At 36.9% G+C, this 22196-nt stretch overlaps 1 protein-coding gene across 5 annotated transcripts in view; it reads right to left on the reverse strand.

Annotated features, from left to right (window-relative positions):
• Positions 1-22196, reverse strand: part of MARCHF1 (membrane associated ring-CH-type finger 1) — a gene marked incomplete at its 5' end in the record, with an annotated part of 479472 nt that overhangs the window by 336457 nt on the left and 120819 nt on the right. The window lies entirely within an intron of this gene.

Consider the following 22196-nt stretch of genomic DNA (forward strand, 5'->3'; position numbering starts at 1 on the left):
ACTTCTGTGACAAAATGCTCAACTAAATGGATACAAACAATGCCAACAGAAATTTAATAATGTTTTTCATAAAATTAAGTTGAAGGTATGCTAGGAAATAGAATCCTTAGGGAGCCTGTGGTCTTATACGGCTGAGTCTTTTGTGGAACAGGAAGGGAAGGCTGAGGGAGACTGGACAGAAATGGTATGACTAAGAGCACATCATTGATTCTGTCTGCTTTAACACATTGCTTGAGGTTTTGGAAGAAACTGATTGACTTAATAAGAAATATGTGCATCCCACAGTTTGCTCTCTTTAGAGAGTAAACATCCCACATTCCAGTTTGCTCTGCCCCAGGCACTTGGCAGTGTTTGGTTGCATTTCTTGAAGTGCAATGAAATGAGTATCTTTCTTCAAAAGTAGAGAGCAATGACATCTGCGACAGTTTATGGAGCAGTGGAGAATGTTTCCCTTATCTGTGATTTGTTCATAAAAACAATAATCACAGATTTACAGATCATTATGGTTAATCTATACTCACCAAGAAAACTGTGTTTGTGTTACGTTCTGTCCTACAAGTACTTTATGCTTATGGTAACTAGTGGGATTTCAATGCATGCTATCAAACCTCTTAAAGAATTAAGTACTGACAAAACTATTCATAGAGTGTTATGCCAAAATGCCTTTAAATATCTGTATATGTATCCCTTATTGTTTTTAAATAAAGTTGTAAGAGAAAAAATAAATTTCCAACTTTTAAAGTTTTTATACTTTTTATTGTTAGGTTTAAATATAAATCCATGGATTAATATCATTTTAGTGATCTCATGATGAAACAGAATCCTTACCTAATAGAAAGTTTAATAGTGTGATTTGTGATATCATTTCTTTCCTTTCTACAGTGTGTTTTTAAGAACACCAGAGTTCTTATTTTGCACCCAGATCGTGATAACTTAGTTGAAAATTTATTTTGTTGTGTTTTTGGGCATCATTGATGCTATAACCCCTTACTCAGTCCACATTTATTGTAAAATATTTATTAGCCTTCTACTCATACTGTAAACAGTGGCAGATGCAAAGACTAGTTCATAAAAAAATACATTCATCTTTTATTTGAGTTGGATTTTCCCAAAATCTACCTAAGAAAATTTTACAGTCAGACCTTTAAGTTTGTAGTTTGGGGGGGTTTCTTAAAGTCACCATCCATGCATACTAGACTTAGAGGTCTTCCCTAAAATAGGATTATAAAAATTATATATTCTGACCTGCTATCAACAGGCATGAGAAAAGTTGTTGACAATTTGGCTGCACCTCCAAAACATGTGGCAGCAACAGATCCTTTATATTTTCTTTTTCTGCTACAGGTAACAACAGCTTTCCTAATTTTAGGATGGTTAGAAAACATAATTCAAAACCAGAAGTACCTACTTTTTCTACAAAGTGTATTGATAACCATTTAATTTTCATGGGCTCTGTACTGACATGAGCAAGCAGAAAATGCCATAGGTCAAATGACAGTCGACGAAAAAGCTTATTACAACTTACGTTTGACAGAGTCATTTAAAACAAATTTTAAATCTGTGCAATGGTGAAGGACAGGAATGCTGTGGCCTTGGGAAGCGTCTTTCTCATTAGGTATTTTATGTATTTACATCTCAAACTTTATCCCCTTTCCCGGATCCCCCTCTCTGATTCCTTTCCTCTTGCTTCTATGAGGTTGATTTTGATAAGGAAGAGTGCACATGATTAGAAAGAAGCCTGTGGTGGTTAAGAATGATGGCCTCATCTGGCATCAAGGGGAGAATACGGCCTTGATCCTGTGAAGGTTAGGTGCCCCAGTGTAGGAGAATGCCAGGATGGTGAGGTGGGAGTGGGTGAGGGAGCACCCTCATAGAAGCAGGGTGAGGGGAAAGAGAAGGGGTTTTGGGGAGGGGTCTAGAGGAAAGGGGATAACACTTGCCATGTAAATAAATAAAATAACCAATAAAACAAGGGCAAAAAAATCTGTTGTTTTATTCCTACATCACAGGAACTAAGTGTTGACTCATGGTTTATTCTGTAAGATAGGAATCTGAGTTTGCTGTCCACCTCAGAATCAAAGCAATACGTTCTGGTGGAATTTCATCCATATAGGACATTAAGAGAAGCACGTAAGAGCCAGAAAATATTGACGGAAGAAGAATGAGTCTTTGTCAGTGAAGAACTGTGATAAATTCACCCAACAAAATGATCTTTACTGCTGTTTCAAAATGTTCAGATATTGTGTCACAGTTAAAGCCAGTTTTTCAACATTAACATTGGAGATTCTAGACATAATGTAGGTGGATTGAGCGTATTGAGAGGTAAGAGATCCATTATAAGCATCTGCAGTCGCCCACTCCACATATGCTGCTCTGGAGCACGCAGCAAGTCCTTAGGTAGAAGAATGTACTGCCAGTATGGAGAGAAGGCAAGTCGTCCACATTCATAATTAACCCTAAAGCACTTTAAACTGTAAGCGTCATTACTGATTTACCAGAATGGGAAAGCGACCATTAAGCATTCATGTTAATTACGATTTAACCATTGAACCAAGTTAATATGAGAGGCAGCAGTGAACAACGTATATAATGATCTCAGGAAATTGGGATTTAACTAAGTTTAATTTTTAATATGCCACTTCAAGCAGATATTTAATTTAATAAATGGGAGAATAGCACATTCTCAGTGGATTAAATAGACAACAAATTAAAATTAAGAAAAGAAAAAGGCAAGGCAATTGTGTGTATCTTATAGAGAATAATTTATTTTTAATTTACAAAACATTTACTGAGCACTCTCTCTATGCAGAGCCTGTTTTTAGGATCATGATACAGAAATATAAGGAAGATACCTGGGCTTAGCATAAGGAGCAGAATATACAAGTATACCTAGCCTCTATTAGAGCATGAAAAAAGATACCCAAGGAGAATGAGAAATACTCTACCAATTTTAAAGAAGAACATTTAACATAGTATTCAGTGTAAGGGAAAGTAGACCTGACGTGATGCTTTAAGGAAACAAGAGAACTTTGATTACATGGAAACTAAAATCATCATTATTCTAGAATGTTCTGCCCCTACACAAGGCACTACTCAACTCTGGATGGCACCATGCCTGCCTGCTACCATCTGTTCACATGGCACTGTGTGATAACAACACTGTTTGAGTTAAACACTTATGTGTGGTCGACCTTTGCAACCTGGACTATAGCCTTCCCCCATCCCAGTCTAATGCAGTTTAAACATAAACCAGAGTCCTGTTTTGTTAGAAACATACAGCTGCCTGAAGCTCTTTTCATCTCCTCATATCAGTTGTTTTCTTCTTTAAACTTGTCCATTTTGTGTTTTTCTCAGTAAAGTACAGTTGCAGCTTATCTAAGACTTTCCTATTTTCACTCCATATCTGTGATGGGGAGTGTCCCTCCTCCTTACACTTGAGAATTAGACATAGATCTCATCTACGAATGTGAATAGATTTATTTTCAAATATCCCCCAGGCCACCTAATTGATTATCCAATCTATGTGGTCAACCTTGAAATCATATACTACATGGACTATCTTAGCAGACTCTATTTACATATTTATGCATATATATATATATATATACACACACACACATATAAAACAATGACAGAGAAAAAGAGGCCATGGTAAGGAGAAAGAAATGGGAAAGTAAGGTAATCATATTTTAATTTGAAAACATGAAAATATACATTTAATAAAAAGAACAAATGGAGAAGAAAATAGCAACACAGAACTGAAAGAGAGTTTCCACATACTTAACATGTATGTGACTAGATGGAGAACACAGGAGATAGAATTGAAGAAATGCAAAGAGCATGTCTGCAGTCCACAAGTCCATTGCTTTACTATATTCCTGTATATACCACCAGTGAACAACTGAAACTGAAAAAGTCATACCACATTTATTAGCTGCAAAATATATAGATGCTAATCTAACAAAATGTTTGTAAGACTCACATGGAAACTGTAAAACTCATGAAATAAAACAAAGTCCAAACCAGCCAACCAACAAGCCAGCCAACCAACCAACCAACCAACCAACCAGCCAGCCAGCCAGCCAACCAACCAACCAGCCAACCAACCAGCCAGCCAACCAACCAACCAACCAACCAACCAACCAACCAACCAACCAACTAACCAGCCAGCCAGCCAGCCAACCAGCCAGCCAGCCAACCAACCAGCCAGGCAGCCAACCAACCAACCAACCAACCAGCCAGCCAACCAACCAGCCAGCCAACCAACCAACCAACCAACCAACCAACCAACTAACCAACCAACCAACCAACTAACCAGCCAGCCAGCCAGCCAGCCAGCCAGCCAGCCAGCCAGCCAGCCAACCAACCAGCCAGGCAGCCAACCAACCAACCAACCAACCAGCCAGCCAACCAACCAACCAACCAAAAAACTCTCTAAACAATAGCAAGAAAAATGTGCTTTCATGTAAGAAAGACTTAGGTGTTCATAATATGTCAGGTCTTTCCAATTTGTGAAACAGATTCAATGCAATTCCAATACAAATACAGTTAAGGAATTGTGTATTTGTTGACAAATGTATTCTTAAAATTTATGCAGAAGAACAAAATTTTCAGCAAGCCAACCCAGTATCAAACATTAATAAACTTACAGGATGCACAATTTCTCATGGTAAAACATAAAAAAGTTTCTATTTATTACAAGTCAGCATATTAGAAAAATAATAGACTAATAGACATATTAAATAGTGGAACATGATGAAGGGTCGATAAAAGCTCAGCGCATCTTTGACCAAGGAGCAAAAGAAATCCAGCAGAAAAATAACATGGTTTTTCAAAATGGATCTGAACCAATAGAGCTTCACATATTCACAAAACAAAACAAAACACTCTAAAGGTAAAGCTTAAGGCTTACATTTTTAAAAATAAAATTTATTTCAAATAGATTATAGAAGTAAATGATGAAATAGATCATAGATAGAAAGACTATCAAACTTATATAAGAAAACAGAAAAAAATGAGGATATCTCTGTATGGCTTTTTATTGTCTGGAACATTAAAGTTCATGATATCTGAAATCAAAAGAGTTGCTATGTTTGAGCCTATTAAAATTATGCAAGACTTGTGAAATAGTAAAAAGGCAAGCTAAAAACTCGACAAATATTTTTGTAAAATATATTTGAAACCTAGACTGATACTTTAAAACATATAGACCATATAACATATAGACCTTAACAATAAGAAAATTTTAAAGATGCAAGTGACATAAACAGATATTTCAAAAAAGAAGTCGTGATATTCCTGCCAGCTAAGCTACAATCAGATACCAGTGTATACCAACTAACACCGCTGGTTCTTAAAATGGTTTATTCTGGTGCTAATACTGGATACAAGAAACAGGGATACCTTTTCATTTTTGAAATATATTTTCTGCCATTCATGTGTTTAGAACATGTAGCTGGAAGGGGACATGTGTACCTCATATGAAAAGAGGCTAAAAGCACTTCTCTTCTAAATTCTGGGGTCTGGGATGGAACTCGGGTCATCAGCTTTGATGCCCTGAGCCTGGACCTAGTGAGTATTCACAGGCTCCACGAGTAGAAGTTTGTGTGCAAGCAAAAGCCTGCATATTTCAAACTCTTTTACAAAGATCAATTAAACATCAGATCCAGCCATTGACTTCATAGCTGTTTATACTTTTGATTTATATTACATGAAGATCTGCACACAGATACCAGGAGATGACCATTCCCAAACATCACCAAAATCCAAAGCAGTGACAATGTCCACTAGTAGGTGAATGAATGAACAGTTGGCAGTTGATTCGAATAACAACATGTTCCTATATAAACAAAAATGAATTAGCCATGAAGAGACACGTGTGTATATTAAATGTAGATTGCTATGTTAAAGAGCCCAGAACCTCTGTTTCAATTCAATGTAATGCCTTGACACGGTCAGTGGTCAGGCAGTAAAACTGTTCTGCATGACATTGTGTGATTAAATGATATATTCTACATGATGAAAATCGTTACACCAGTCAGATTGGCCAAGATCCAAAACTCAGATGACAGCAGATGCTGGCGAGGCTGTGGAGAAAGAGGAACCCTTCTCCACTGTTGGTCGGGTTGCAAGCTAATACAACCACTCTGGAAATCTGTCTGGCGATACCTCAGAAAATTGGATATAGTACTACCTGAAGACCCAGCTATTCCACTTCTGGGCATATACCCCAGAGACACTTTAATACACAACAAAGATATATGCACCACAATGTTCATAGCAGCTCTATTTATAATAGCCAGAAGCTGGAAGGAACCCAGATGTCCTTTAGAAGATGAATGAATACAAAAATTGTGGTACATATACACAATGGAATACTACTCAGCCACCAGAAACAATGACTTAACCAAATTCTTAAGAAAATGGCTGCATCTAGAGAATATCATCCTGAGTGAGATAACCCAGTCACAAAAGAACAGACATAATATGCAGTCACTGATAGTGGGATGCTAACCCCAGAGGCTTGCACTCCCCCAGAAACAACTCACAGACTGTATGAAGTCCAAGAAATAAAGAAAACAAAACAAAACAAAACAAATATTTACAAAACAAGAAAACTTTAACTATTTCCATGTTACATTTTGTTTTACAGGTACTTTATGCTCATTGTAACTATTAAGTTTTCAAGGCATACTATCAAACCTTGAAAAAAATCAAGTACTGACTAAAAAATATATTCATATAGTTTTATGTAAAAATTATGTTAAAATCTGAAAAAAGTACTAACAAAAATGTATAATTTTAAGCAAAAAATGTTTAAAATCTGTAAAAAAAATAAAAATAAAAACTTAAAAAAAAGAAAATTGCTAGAATCTCACAGCTCAAAATTATAACTCTCATGTATACAGATTAACACATTTAGGAAGGTGGTGATCCTAAGGAAAAAAGCAGGCAAAGCACTATAAGCTGATAATATTATAATTGTACAGAAAAAAGGCTCATTAAAGAAGGTGAGGAAAAATGTCTGATTTAAGTCTGATTTAGAAGTGAGCTGAACCCATAAGTTTAGAGGAAAAGGATACAAAAATAGTGCTCAGACTCACACAGTTGTTCCCTATGGAGTTGTGGGTCAGTGACATTAATACAATTTTTAATGGATACAGAACTGAGAATTCCAGTAAATATTTAATAGTGTGAACCATACTTCCGATGTTAGAGAGGAAGATTACAGGTTCTAAATCCAAGCAGAAAAGGAATATACTGTGTAGTAATAGATCTGAATTAGAAACTGCCCTATAAAATTGCTTTTAGCACATCACAAAAACATTTGATTTTATGTGGAGATATTCACAAATATACATAAAACATAGGTTAGTATACACACATATTTTTTTGTTATTGTTGACAAATCAGAGACACCATATGACTTTGCAATAAAAGGACACAACTTTTTGGATCAATATATGGTTGCTTTCTAGAGGCAGGTGGGCAGGAGAAATACAGGTTAAGCTTGATGGTAAGGATGTGTTGAAAAACAAAACAAAAGAAAACAATTTAGGCATTGTGAATCTAAGAGGATAGAGCAACAAAAAAATTGCTGCTCCTGGCCAGAAATTAAACAGAACGGATTAGATTCGTATTATAAATCATAGCCAAAGATGGATATCCAGGAGCCTACCCAGTTATGCTACACAATAAAGGACAATCAAGGGAAGATGATAAACAAACACTTTTTGCATAAAATCCATTCTAAAGGCCAGAAGAGAACATGATGCTTCACGTCACTGCATGCTGCTCCTAGCAACATCCTTATAGAATGATCACGTCACTTCATGCTGCTCCTAGCAACATCCTTATAGAATGATCACATCACTGCATGCTGCTCCTAGCAACATCCTTACAGAATGATCACGTCACTGCATGCTGCTCCTAGCAACATCCTTATAGAATGATCACGTCACTGCATGCTGCTCCTAGCAACATCCTTACAGAATGATCACGTCACTGCATGCTGCTCCTAGCAACATCCTTATAGAATGATCACGTCACTGCATGCTGCTCCTAGCAACATCCTTACAGAATGATCACGTCACTGCATGCTGCTCCTAGCAACATCCTTATAGAATGATCACATCACTGCATGCTGCTCCTAGCAATGTCCTTATAGAATGATCACGTCACTGCATGCTGCTCCTAGCAACATCCTTACAGAATGATCACGTCACTGCATGCTGCTCCTAGCAACATCCTTACAGAATGATCATGTCACTGCATGCTGCTCCTAGCAACATCCTTATAGAATGATCACGTCACTGCATGCTGCTCCTAGCAACATCCTTATAGAATGAGAGAACTGTCGGGTGATAAAAGGGCAGGTGAGAAAAACAGAGTTGCTAAAACATACTGTCCCCTCACCAGGGAAGCAAGAATGGTAAGCTGAGTTACAGTGTGCTGACAACATCATCTGTCCTTCCTCTCTGTAACTTCAATCTAGTTATTAGAAAAATAAAGTAAAGAAACCTTAAGATGGGGCAACTTTGTAAGGCACCTGACCAGTAATTCTCAAATGGTTAAGGTCATGGACAAAAAGTCTGACAACTCTGTGAAAGCTAAGTAGAGTTTCAGAAGACATCACCAATGCACTGTATCCCAACAGGCTATTATAACAAGACATTGGGTAAACATAGAAGATGTCTGAATCCAGTATGAATGTCCTCAGTGACAACATGTGAATTTTGATCTAGTCAGTATAAGAGATTTACAATACTAAGATATAAAAATAGGAAGAAAGGGTAGATGAATGAGAATATTTAATATTTGATTTTCAATTATTTTCTAGAATTCTCAACTGCTCTAAATTAAGACAGATTGCTTTTTGGCCTTTTTGGAAAAGGTCAAGTATAGTCTAAAATAAAACAGTTCTTTAATAATGAATCGCAGAGTCTACAGACACATTTTATTTAGGCAAAATAGTTCAGTTAGTTAAATACAAGAAGTAGCCATTAGAGGGGTGGGGGTTTTATCGAAAGGCAAATAAATAATGGTTTTATAACTTTAATAAATTCTTAAAAAATATGACTGAGACAACTATTGGGAAGAAAGATTATAGACAAAGCTGAAAATTTTGAATAAAGATGTTTTTGGTCTTTTGGAGAGAAATAAATAATTCCAAAAGTCTGCCAGAAGAGTTTGTATATATCAAGAATCAAGATGTGTCAAACTGATATTTTATTCAAACTTTGCAAAAACCCTTTACTTTTCCATGGAGAATAAACCATGGTTCACTCTTGCCTTTCTAAGTAATGCAGGTGTTTGGTGAAGCAGAGAAGGTTTAAATAATTTAAATTTAAATACAGTACCTTTGAAGGATACTTTTTCTACATGCGTGAAATACATGCCCTTTCGTAATATTCTATTTGACAGGGGCCATGAAACTGTGAATGTGGAAAAGGGTGTATAAAATAAAGAAAATTGAATTTTTGTTTTTTAGTCTTCCCTTACAAATACACTGAAAGATACTGGAATAAAATAAGAGTGTCCATTTTTCCTTTGTGAAAAATGTTAAAATTGTTTAGTACGGCCATAATGTTAAATGTACTTTATATATACATATTGAGGCATGTAGTGCTGCTTAGATGTTCTGATGACAGTAAATTTGATCTCAGTGTTTTATATTTTGCATTTGAAAGTAACTGGAGTGTCAGGAGGTTTTATATAAATCTCTATAATTACATAGTTTACCAATCACAGGGAACTTGAAAAACATGGATTCCAAGATGCTTTTGTTTCCTATTTTCTGCGTGTGATAAAACACTGGAAAAAAGTATTTTGATGGTGAAGGAGGCCTGTGTGGCTTCTACTTCTAAGTCCCAGTCGTTCAGGCAGGCAAGGACTGCGAAGAAGACAGGGAGGAAGAAACTTGCTGGGTCCCTTCCAGGTTCACACGTAGTCTCCCTGTACAGCCTAAGACTGAAGAGCACCTGCCCATGCTCCAGAATTGCTCACCAACCGGGCATCCATAAGTCACACTGACCTGCTGAGCCGGCCTTCGTAGATGAGCCTAAGGTCCACTTTACGCCCTGATCTCAGTCCCCCATCACAATCCCCTCCACCATTCCTCATCCACTTCTCAGAGAAAGTGGAGCCCCCTTGGGTACCAACCCACACTAGCAATCAAGCCACTGGTTACTTCTTGACTATTGTGTTTGTGTCTCTCATTGGTCATGGATTGTTGATGAAAGGCAATAAATGTGACTGGACAATTTACCATCAAGTATTTTTCATACCCTTTGATAGTCCACTTAAAAAGGTAACTTCTATGGGATTTAACATTTGTATAACTGTGAAGTCAGTGGAGGCAGGACCTTAAAATGTCAGTAATAACAAGTAAAAAGCTGCCCGTATATCTAGGCTTACTTTGGGGCCTTTTAGGTCACACCAGTGACATTCTTTTCTCAAGAGTTTTCCAAAAATTTAAACCATCATATATTGCTTTTTCTGCTTTACTCAAGGTAAGAAAATAGGTACCTCGATTTCATTCACTCTTAATATTATTTGTTGAAATTTCTACTGAATTTCTCCATTGAATAAAATAATTAATGAATTTTTTGAGTTATCCTGTAAGTAACGATGGTCATTGCAGTATTCTCTAGTTCGCGTCATTGCCGTGTGTTCTCATCTGGTCCCTTCCCTGCTTCTCTCACTAGTTTATCCTGCTCCATATCCTGCTTGTCTCTCTTTTATCTCCAAGCAACTCTCTTGCCTCATCTATGTTCACATCATGTCTGTTCTGTTGCCCCCTCCTCAGGAAGTCTGCTTCCTCAACCTACTGCTTTATTTCTACATTCCTTTTCTCGCCTTCTTTTCTCTCTTACCCCCTCTCTTTCTCCCTTCTCTATTTTTTGTTTATCTCTGACATACACACACATACAAATACACACTTAATTCTATCTGTGTCTCATTGCTTAATATTATCTCCAGTTGAATCTGTTTTCCCGCAAACATCTAATTTTCAGTTTTCTTTAAACATGAATAAAATTTCCATAGTATATATGAACCAGGCTTTCTCTCCAGCTCATAAGTTGATGAACATCTAGGCAGTTTGCATGCCCTGCCCTTGTGAACTGTCAAGCCATTAGCATGAATATACAAATATCTCCATGGCATGTTGCTTATAATGGCATACCTGGCTCCTAGCAAATGGCTGGGATATTTACTTCCAAGGTAATTCAGGCTTTTTGTCCCCCAGTGTTTTTTCTGTTTGTTTTGTTCTGTTTTTGTTCCAGAAGTGGCTTTATACTAACTTCTAAAATATTGACAAGGATCTTGGTTATTAACTACATTAAAAATATCACACTTTGACCAAAGTGATGGGCATTTTCTTATTGTTGAGTGACTTCCTATTGTCTTCATACAGAAGCTGATGGTCGAGAAAGTCATTTTCTCTTTGCTCTTGAATTTAAATCTGGGCTATTCCATCAATGGCTCCACACCTGCCTACCTGGCCTCTTACTCTGCCCTCGTTCTGAACATACTACTTTGTTTATCTCACCTCCTAAGTCCTGTAGAAATGGCACAGCCTTTGTCCCAGTCTGCTTCCCCCTTCTCGGAATCCTCTAAGAAAAGTCAGGGAACATCTTAAAATGTGAATCTCAACACCCGGGACCAAAAGATGACATGGCTTTTGTCTGAAGCTTTAAATAACAGCATAGAAGTTAACAAACAAACAAAAGTGAGAATGGTAGTGTAGTTCTGAGTTTACACCGGGGACACTGATGACATTTATGTATTTGTTTATCCCTCCAGGCACAGTCTGAGTCTATGAAAACGGATTTGTGAAACCTTAAACTTAGCTTTTGAGTGATTCAGAACAAGCAGCAGGCTGCTTTTACATGAATCTGTTGCAGAGATGCTCTGTGATATTGATCACGCTAAATTCCAGTAAGAAAGCACCCCATTGGCTTGATCAGATGCTGGGGCAGACTCAGTGCTGCACATCTACAAGGCTGAAATCAAACCCTGACCTGGTGGGGATGCAATTCCCAAACAGGTATAAAATCTGCCTCTAGGCCATTAGCATTTGCTTTTTTTGACCTTCAACTTTCACCATTGAATAAAAACACAAAGTCCATATATGTTGTTATTGTCGAAAAATCCTGCTGATAGTGTCTACTAGACCAACCAAGAGATATAGGAACATGCTGGAATCGGAGATTCCATTTAAAAGTTGTTTTCCTACTATAGACATTCTACATGTTTGTGAATAAAACTCTAGAGCTAGTGATAAGATAAAGGCACGTGTTTCTCAGGTCCAGTGACATGAACTCAATCGTAGTAATCCATGTAAATGTGGAAGGTGAGAACTGTCTCCATAAAGTTATCATGTGTTTACCATGTATGTTCTATTTTTCCTGTACCGACATTACACATATAGGTACATAACGTACTCATGCAAATAATAACATTAATAGTAGTAATAATGAATTAAAAGAAACCAAAGAATAAAAAAAACACTGAGGCTGTAACTATTTTGAATTATAAGATGTTATAAATCTATATTGTAAAAACTCTATCTATGGGTCATTTCATGTTTTAGGTCAAGTTTATGTGACACGTTGTAAACATTTTTATGTTATTGTACAAGACTCAATGTACACCAAAATCTCAAAATCATCTGTTTCTTACTAGAAAATAAAGCAGGCTAATGAAAAGAATAGTGGTATTTCACATCTTTCAAGTTAGTGAACTTCTCTGAGATTAAAGAAATACAAGGTGTAAGATTCTTAAATATTTAAACATTAATCATGGTATAGGAATTTTGAATTTGGTGTTGTTATAAAGTCATAGATCCAAAATCTAGTGCTTCACACTCTTTAATGGTCAGTTTCCTGGCTAGACAAGATTTTGATGTGGTTCATTTACAATAATATAAATAAGAAAAGTAATGATTCAGAAACAATAATTAGTCAATTGCTTAATAAATATCTATATTGTATTTGAATTGTCTATTTATTATAAATTACTATTGTCATTTAGTGATTTGTAGGGTACTCTTTATTTGAAAAATCTACATTGTTTAAGCCAATCCACTTTTCAATTTTTCTTGTTTTTGTTTAAATTCAATTCAGGTATAGACAACACAGAAGAGAACTACTCTATTTTTCTACATGCCTCTCCACTTTTTGAATTAGTTATTTCATTTATTTAAATTTCAAATGTTATGTGCTTTCCGTTTTCCCCCCTGCAAACCCCTATCCCATACCTCCTCCCATTTACTTCTATGAGAATCTTCCCCATATGAGAACCAATTTAAATTTCAAATGTTATGTGCTTCCCGTTTTCCCCCCTGCAAACCCCTATCCCATACCTCCTCCCATTTACTTCTATGAGAATCCTACCCACCCTCTCCAGCACCACTGCTCTGGCATTCGGTTGAAGTTTAGTCCTACTTAGAAGGGCACACAAAATAATCATGGGAGGTAGAGATAGGGAGGGAGAGGAGCTGGAGGAGATATGGCAGGGTTGGGGGGATTAGAGAGGGTTGGGAAATTAAATTCCTGAACTTCTGCTGAACAACTGTGTGGCAAGTGCTCTTACAAAAGCATGTCAAGGTCGGCAGTGTTGACTAGGGTCACAGTTCCAGGGTGCTGCCTATCACAGCAGGCCAGCCATGGTAGCAGGACTCTGAGGCAGATGGACAAACTACATTCACATCAGGAGGGTAAAGGACATGGATGCTAGGACTCCTTTCCCTTTCTCCTGTTTTGCAGTCTAAGCCCAGGGAATGATATTGCCTCTTAGGGTTAATCTTATCACCCGAATCAGCCTAATCAAGATAGGTACAACCCCAAACTAACCCAACCTAGATATTCTATTAAAGGTATGCCCTGAAGTTTCTCACTGAGTGGACTCTGGATCTTGTCAAGCTTCCAAGGTTTTGTCTTGGCTTGTCTCTGTTGTCATGTTAGAAAGAACATTTTATATAATGCAAAATAAAATGGACTAAAAATTTATTAAGATATGAAGAGGGGTATGAAATGTATCTCTTTTACAGTCACTGACACAGTTACTCAATGATATGATGAAGGAGACAGGGATAAGGAAAGAGGGACAGCCAGGCTAGAGTTGCTGAATTTGTATTGTAGATCAGAGAAAGGTTAAGGTGGAACTACGTAAAGCAATCAATGTGACAAAAATAATATTTTTTATGTATCACTGGGTAATTTTTCTTTGCATTTTTCTGTGACACCTTTTCACGATCACATTTGAAATACTGCTGTAATGAAGCAATGGTTTCTGTGGTCAGGCACAGCTTGGGTGTTGTGAAAGGTCTAACAGAGGTAAGAACAAATGTTCTCATTAGGATATAAATACACACATTGCATTATATCTAGGTCAAGCCTGTGCTTGTTACCAACTCTCTTGTTTATGGTCATATGTGGATCTTGCTCAGGCTATTGTATCCTATACCCACTAAAAAACTGCACGGTTTAAGTAGACAAGGTAAAAATATTAGTCTTGAGGACTTAATTGACTTTCAGAAAGTCACAAACTCTTTAACAAAAACGTATTTGGTGTGCGTGCTAAATATTTATATATGTCTCTGATACCAATTGAAAATATCAGTCACAGAAAGGATATGTACTTGGTATCTATATTTTCATATATGAAAATTATATGCTTATTATTATTATGCATTTCTATATAAGACATTATTACTAACATGGGAGTCTAGGATTCCTAGTTTACAAGTAAGTCAAAGTTAAGAGCCAAAAAATGCTTCACAGTTTGTTGGAATGACTAATATCAGGATTTGTAATGTTGAAAAATTGTTAAGGAATGAACCATTATTCACACTAGACCTACTGGTTAATTTAGCAAAGAAGTACATCAAGGCACTTGAGAAACTGAAAAAAGAAAATTTATAGGAATATTAATGAAGTAAACTACTGAGTCAAAAGTCTTCCCAGAATATTAAAGTCTGCACTGCTTATTTGATTTATCGGAAGTAAAGTGTAGTCATATCATAGGAGTGGCTCTAGTAGTGAAAGATGAATATGAATAGTAAGAATCAAACCATTAAAATGCTTTCAAAAGATCACAATTCATTGTTTAATTTTATGTAAGGCATTCAAACTGAGACTCGGTGTATGATTTTGAGTAACAAACTGAGTAAATCTCACAAGTCTTCAAATGTCTACGAATGAAGTACAACGTGTGTATCTTTGTGTGCACTCTGTCTTTTCAGCTATTCTCGCCAAATATTGAAAAAGTCCCATAAAGACATCAACAAAAGCACATCCTACGGACTGAGAATTTTCTATTAAGCCACAAAGTCAGCTCACTTTATTATGTATTCTACCAATACAAGCCTTTGTGCCACTCACTATCAAAGTGCCCATCTTTTGGTAGCATCAATAAATCATATTTTAAAGTTAAATCAACACAATTTATATATAAAAAACTCTGTGACTATTGCTAACATGTGACTATGTGGCTAGCATGGGCTATATTAAGAAAATACTCAATGGGAAATGTGGCTTTGAGGAGACGATTGGAATTTATTCTCATTGTAGACCATGATCTACTGATGATATTATGACATGACTGTGATATTTAGGCCTGCTTCACACACCTTTATAAAAAACATGGTATATACATGCAAACATAGTTATTAAATTCCTAGGATGATCAAACATTTTCTAAACTTTATATACATGGCTTAGGATATTTTAATCTTTCAAAGAACAGTTTCTGCTGTGCCTCCAGAAATAGACTCAAATCCATATGAAAAAAAGCACATGTCATACACACCCTGACATTTGCTCCAGCCATAGATGCATGTGGCCTCTTCCACCAAGGGTGCTTTAGTTCCTACTCTCCAACTCCAGGCAGACAAGAACAAATCATAATTGCTGGGTTTATTCTGGCTTGGTTTCCCCACTTACAAGCACATGGTGATTGTTATTTCAAATCTCTGCAATTTGTTACACACATAAATGTTGCTATCAAAAGCTAACAAACATTTCATCAGTTTTCTTAGGTGGATGTGTTCAGATAGTTTCACGATATGAACAACTGATTTCTCTGGAAGTACAATAATGCCACAGAGGTTATGGAGATAAACAATCACTTTTTGCTTGAAAACAATGTCATCTCCACAAGAATGTATTGTAAACTATTCAAATATTCAGGGATGAGAGGTCATATTCCAGAGTCCCATCACCCTGAGAATCTCATTTGGATTATTAAGACAACTTCCAACTGGTTTTCTGTTCAGCAAATGGAACATGAGATGTCAGTAAAGTTTTGTGCAGACATACTCAGCTAGATCTTTGAATTATTCTAGTGAAACACAATTAAACTTAAGGATAGAGTTATAAAATTCGTGGTTAATTAGCATAGAAGTAAGGTTAAATATTTGGGGATCATGGTAAGATTGAAAGAAAGAGGCTGAAAAGGGAGAAGGGTTTGATAGAGATGAGGCAATATGCTGTTTTTCTGCAATGGACTGATTTTTTTTTTAATTAAACAAGCTTTTATGTAGTTATAAAACATTTTTCACTAATTTACTAGTTAAATAAAAAGAAAAAATGAACTAGAACTTTTCAAGTTCTAATTAAAAAAAATACTGCTGCTAGCTGAGGCTATAAAAAACAAAGAAAAAATATGCTAAGCTAATAATAGATAGTAATTAATCAGGCATGACAAAAGAAATTGCTTTATTAATACAGTATACATTTATGTCAAATTATGCCTTAATTAGTACCAAATTTTGAAAATTTCAGGAAGCATAGAGACAATTAAAATTAAAGGTCATTAGAGGAATGATATGGAAACCTATTACAGTCAAACTTCCTAAAATATACAAATACATGAAAGCTTTCTAAATGAAATTGACAAATAATGGGGGAGACAAAGACATTGCTGGCTATTTCTTGTTTACCATTTCATGGAAATTCCCAAACCACCTAGGCTGTTTTCAACACTAAAGTGTGATCTCCAAAAAATGATGGCAAGGTCCCATTGCTAAAAATTTGTTGAACATAGAGAAGTTAAGATGTTTTTTTATACAGAGTCTTCATCACTTTGTTACTGCTTTTTTGGTACAGTAATGTACTCTGAAGTCTATCAAAAGAGCTACCCAAACACCAACCAAGTCACAAACCCTTTGATATAAAATGGTGTCTTGCCTGCAAGATATGCTAGGACAGTGGTAGCACAAAGCTTGTGGGCATAATCAGCAAATGAATGATTTGTCTTAACTCCCAACTTACAAGATAGAATTCACACTAGACACTGGATGACCAAGATCCTGAGACTACATAATCTAAGGACCTAAAGTAAAACCGAATACAACTGCTTTAAAAAGTACTAATCCAATGACTGCCATACTCCTAGACCAGTCTCTTTCTCAGCCACCACCAGAGATGCTTTCTTCTGTCACAGAAAGTAGCAAATCTACCGCCAGACATTATACAAAATAAAAGACCTTGGAGCATTCATCCCTAAATGGCATGTCCCCATCAAATTCTTCACTGTAGAGCTCAAGGAGACCTACAGAAAAAGAGGTGGAAAGAGTGTAAGAGGCAGAAGGAATTAAAGACACTAAGAAAACAAGACACTCTTTATCAACATATTGAAACCATATATGAACTCACAGACTATGGATTGTCCTACAACAGTTTGTACTTTGATGCTAATTCCACTCCCCCAAGAAGTGCTGTCTAATCATGTACTCAGGACTTCATCAGAACCTTCCCATTTTAATTTGCTAAATAAATGTGAGAGCCAGTGATTGGGCAAGGGGAGGGAGGTGGAGAGAGAGGGTCAGGGGAGAGCTATAGGGAGAGCAGCGTAGGACAGAGGAAAGGACCAAGAGATAAAGGACCAAGATGGACATCGAAAAGAATGAATTGGATCCAGGTAGATTTATTTGGAGTTAGGCAGCTATGAAAATTTTAAGGATTTTAGAGGACTTATATCTCATATAGAAGGGCAGTTTAGATCTTTGTCTATTTGATGTAACCTTATTGTGTAGAGGGTTTGTAGATTGAGAGTTTGATATATAAACCTTTATGAAAGCTGTTTGGCCTTAGAGTCATATTTGTGCTGGGCAGGGCAGTAATTTTTCCCCTGGGATAGAAGTAATTGTGTGGGCAGACTGAGATCAGGGTGGAGGGTGAATTAGACCCAGCAACAGAATCTGTGCGCTGGCTCCATACTAGAAGAATTGTCTGCGAAGTGAGATCTTGGGGCCAATAAAGAGACATAGCAATTCTTTTTTAAATATTTACTGCAACAACAGATAAGACAACATCCACAGGGCCTACACATATCTGCACCAGGTCCTCTGTATAAATAAATTTGTAACATAGGCTTCCAGTTTAGTGATTTTATGGAGTTCCATGTGTGTGAATGAGTGGGTCTCTGATTATTATTCCTCCTCCTGGGCTCATGTGCTTCTGTTTTTTAAATATTTTTGGTGTTTTGCCTATTTTGATTGTTACATTTTATCAAATTTTAATGTATTAGTTTTTGTTTTATTTTATTTTTATCCCATTTTGGAAAAAAAAATATCTAAATTTCCTGGACCAGACGATAGAGCAGCAGAGACTTGGGAGGATGACCCTTGAAAACAAGGTGCATTTGGCTCACCTACATTATAAATATTCTTTTTAAATGACAGCTCTCCTCTGGCTTGGCAATAAAAAATAGTCAGAAATACGCTGAAATATTTCAAGCCTTTGGTGTATGCATTTTATAGCATTATTTTTGGTGAAGAAAATAATGGATGGTGAATGTACAGTATTTGTCATTCTTAGGCTATAAAATGTAATATATTCCTCTGTCACTGAGATATTTTACTATTCATCCTTCTAGAAGCATTGTCTTAGCTTTCATGTTTAGGTGAAAGAAAAGAACCCAGTACAAATTAATTTTATATGTGATGTGAAATAGCACTGATGTCCATTCTCTCTAAATGTGTGTCTACAGCATCAAGAGGTTTGCTCCCTCATTGATACTTTTATTAAAAATCAATTGGCTACCCAAAAATGTTGCCTGAGGTGTATCTAAGAGATTCACATGTCTCTGAATAGTGACTGTTAGCCACATTTTGCTCTACAGAGCCTGTATTAAGAACAGTGCTCCTTTAAATCATAATGGCAGCCTTAGGTAGTGCTGTGATCTTGTAGTCTCGAGATCGGCTATTTTGATGACTGCAGAAACATTTCTGATTAAGTCTCTAAATAATGCAGGCATCTGTGATTTAATCTCAGTATGCTTCTTGTTCATTATTTTCTTTGTACAAGGACAGGGCCTAACTCTTTCTTCAATGATGTTTCTAAGCCGGCATTGCCTGTACCAGTCGATTGGAGAGGTCTCAAAGGGTCACTTTTTCCTCAATAATTTCCCTGCCTTTTTAGTCCATGAGTTTGCATCTGTTTGTGAGCATTGCTATTTTATTTTTTAAGTGAACAGTCATTGACTAACCTTTCTCTTGTTATGTTGAAAATCATGTGTGTACTCTCAAATTTTATTTTCCATTTAAGCTTTCTTTATTTCTATATGTGTGTTAACATAGCCTAGTCTACATTTCAACCAAAACAGACAAAATAAACTAGGAACCTCTTTCATTATCTTGCTACCAATTTCAGTTTCCTTGCTTACAGTTTGGGCTCCTACAATACATTCCTCACAGAAAAGCCAGCCTGTCCTTTAAAAGGGGTAAAATAGATGCTGCTTGAATTCTTCTCTACAATGACTCAGTTATATCTGCAGTGAAGTCAAAATTTTCCATGACCTTTATGTGTGTGTGTGTGTATGTGTGTGTGTGTGCATGTGTGTGCGCGTGCGTGCTCGCGCTTGGAGTATGCCTGATGAAGAATATCTGTTTATGTGTATAAGTATAAGAAGGTATAAATGTAGAGGAGAGAGAGCTGAACAGAAGTTGGTGTGTGGAATGATGGGGAAGGTTGTAGAAGTTGATGTTTTTTCTTGTTTCCTTCTTAGTTTTTTTTTTTGGCATTTTAATCTCTTTCTTCTTGATGGTATTTGTTAAGTATTTGCATGAATGTCACACTTTTTTGGCAGATATTTTATGCCGACTTGTTTCTACATAATCAGCTTTCTTACTCTTGGCAGGGGAGGTAAGAAGCAGTGTGAAACACAGTAGATGAGCAGGATGTTAGTGTAAACAAAATGTGAACCTGTAATTATTCTGAACGGCATGTATACTGAATGAATGTGTACTCTGACATTTATCCAGAAAAACACTGTTTAGGGCATGTTTGGAAAGGGGATTTGAAAGATACTTAGTGACTTAGTGATTAGTGAGATGCCTTTTTTTCCCAAAGTCTTTCCCAATGCATTATGGGGGAGGTCCTTTGTACCTCTCCCATAAATAGGTCTTTTGCATCATTTTGTCTTGGAAGTGTAGGTTGAGTGTATGACCTTGTGCCTGGCAAATCTGATGTGTGTGCCTGTTGTGTTGGCTGCTGAGGGTGACAGGGCTTTCTGAATGACTCTCCCCTTTAAGCTATGAAATGAAACCTTTAAAAGTTAAGTACTTTGTAGCACATAAAATTAAAATAATAAAAATATTATTACTTGAGTTTCTTCATATCACCAACTTCATGGTAGCTATATAAGTTTTTTCTGGGTACCACCTGAATGCTTCACTTTCATCTACAACAGGGCCATGTTTATAATTCTGTGTGAATATGAGTGGCTCTATTTGCATGGAACTCTTCAATATATAGATATTTGTAATATCTGTCCTCAAAAACCTAAATCAAGCTAGAAGGTGAAAGGTCTCACCACAAGAATATATTAAATATTAAATCAGTAGCAATTATAAGTTTAAATTTATACTGAGTTTTTACTATAAAAGTACAGAATGCCCAAGATACAAGCAGAACTCAAAAAGGTCAAGGAGCTGAAGAACCCAAGTGTGGATGCCTCACTCTCGCTTGGAAGGGAGAAGAAAGCAACCACAGGGGTGAGGGAAGGAGACACTTGGGAGGGAAAGGGGACAGGAGTCGGGTAGAGGAGAACATGATTTGTTATTGCGTAGGGAAAAAGGACTGAAGCCCGGAGGGGCAGCAGAAAGAATAGAAACAGGCAACCATGGGAGGTAGAAAGTGGAAGGACTTTCCAAAATGTACCAGAGACCTGAGAGGTGAAAGATCTTAGGACTCAAAGAGAGGGACCCTAGATGAAATAGCCTACAGTGGAGAGAGGAACTTGTAGAGCCCACCTCCAGCAGAAAGACAGGGCACCAAGTGAGGAATGGGATTGCCATCCCACAGTCAAAATTCTGACCTATAGCTGTTCTTATCTGAAAGTACTGCAGAAATGGAAATGGAGAAGAGCCTGACGAAAGGTCCAGAGACAGGCCCAAAGTGGGGTTCAGCTCAAATGGAGGCCCCAAGGCCTAACAGCATTACTGAGGCTATGGAGTGTTCACAAAAAGGGACCTATCATAGATGCCCTATGAAAGATCAACACGCAGCTGAAAGAGTCAGATGCAGGTATTTGCACCCAACCAATGACCAGAAGCTGCTGACCCATGTTGTTGAATTAGGGAAAAGCTGGAAGAAGCTGAGGAGGAGGGTGACCCTGTAGGAGGAAAAAGAGTTTCAATTAACCTGGACTACTGAAAAAATCCCTGGATCACCAACCAGGGAGCATATACCAGCTGATATGAGGTTCTCAACAGATATACAGCAGTAGACTGCCGGATCTGGGTTCAGTCAGAGATGCACTTAATTCTCAAGAGACTGGAGGCCCTATGGAGTTTAGAGATCTGGCAGGGAGGGGTGGGGGTGGTGACATCTTCATGGAGATGGGAGGAATGGTTGGAGGTATGTGATGTGGAACAGTTGGAGGGTGGACCTGGAGGAAAATATAATCTGGAGAACACAAAAATAATAATAATAAAAAGGCAAAGTTGTCTATCAGGCGATTTTCATGAAGCTGTAAATTTCTAATTCTTCACTTTAGGTTTAATTTACAAAACTTGATCCAGAGAACAGGAAGCAGAACAGTTGAAATAATGAACCCTGGAGCTAAGATATGTTTGCTAAACTATTAGGAAACTGCACAAGTACAGGAACTATAAAAATTTGGCAAACTTATATGCAATACACAGATTTTACAAGTAAGATATAGAAATTAAGAAATTAATGAGTTCT

Source organism: Micromys minutus, assembly GCF_963924665.1.
Source record: "Micromys minutus genome assembly, chromosome: 14".
Classification (NCBI taxonomy): Eukaryota; Metazoa; Chordata; class Mammalia; order Rodentia; family Muridae; genus Micromys; species Micromys minutus.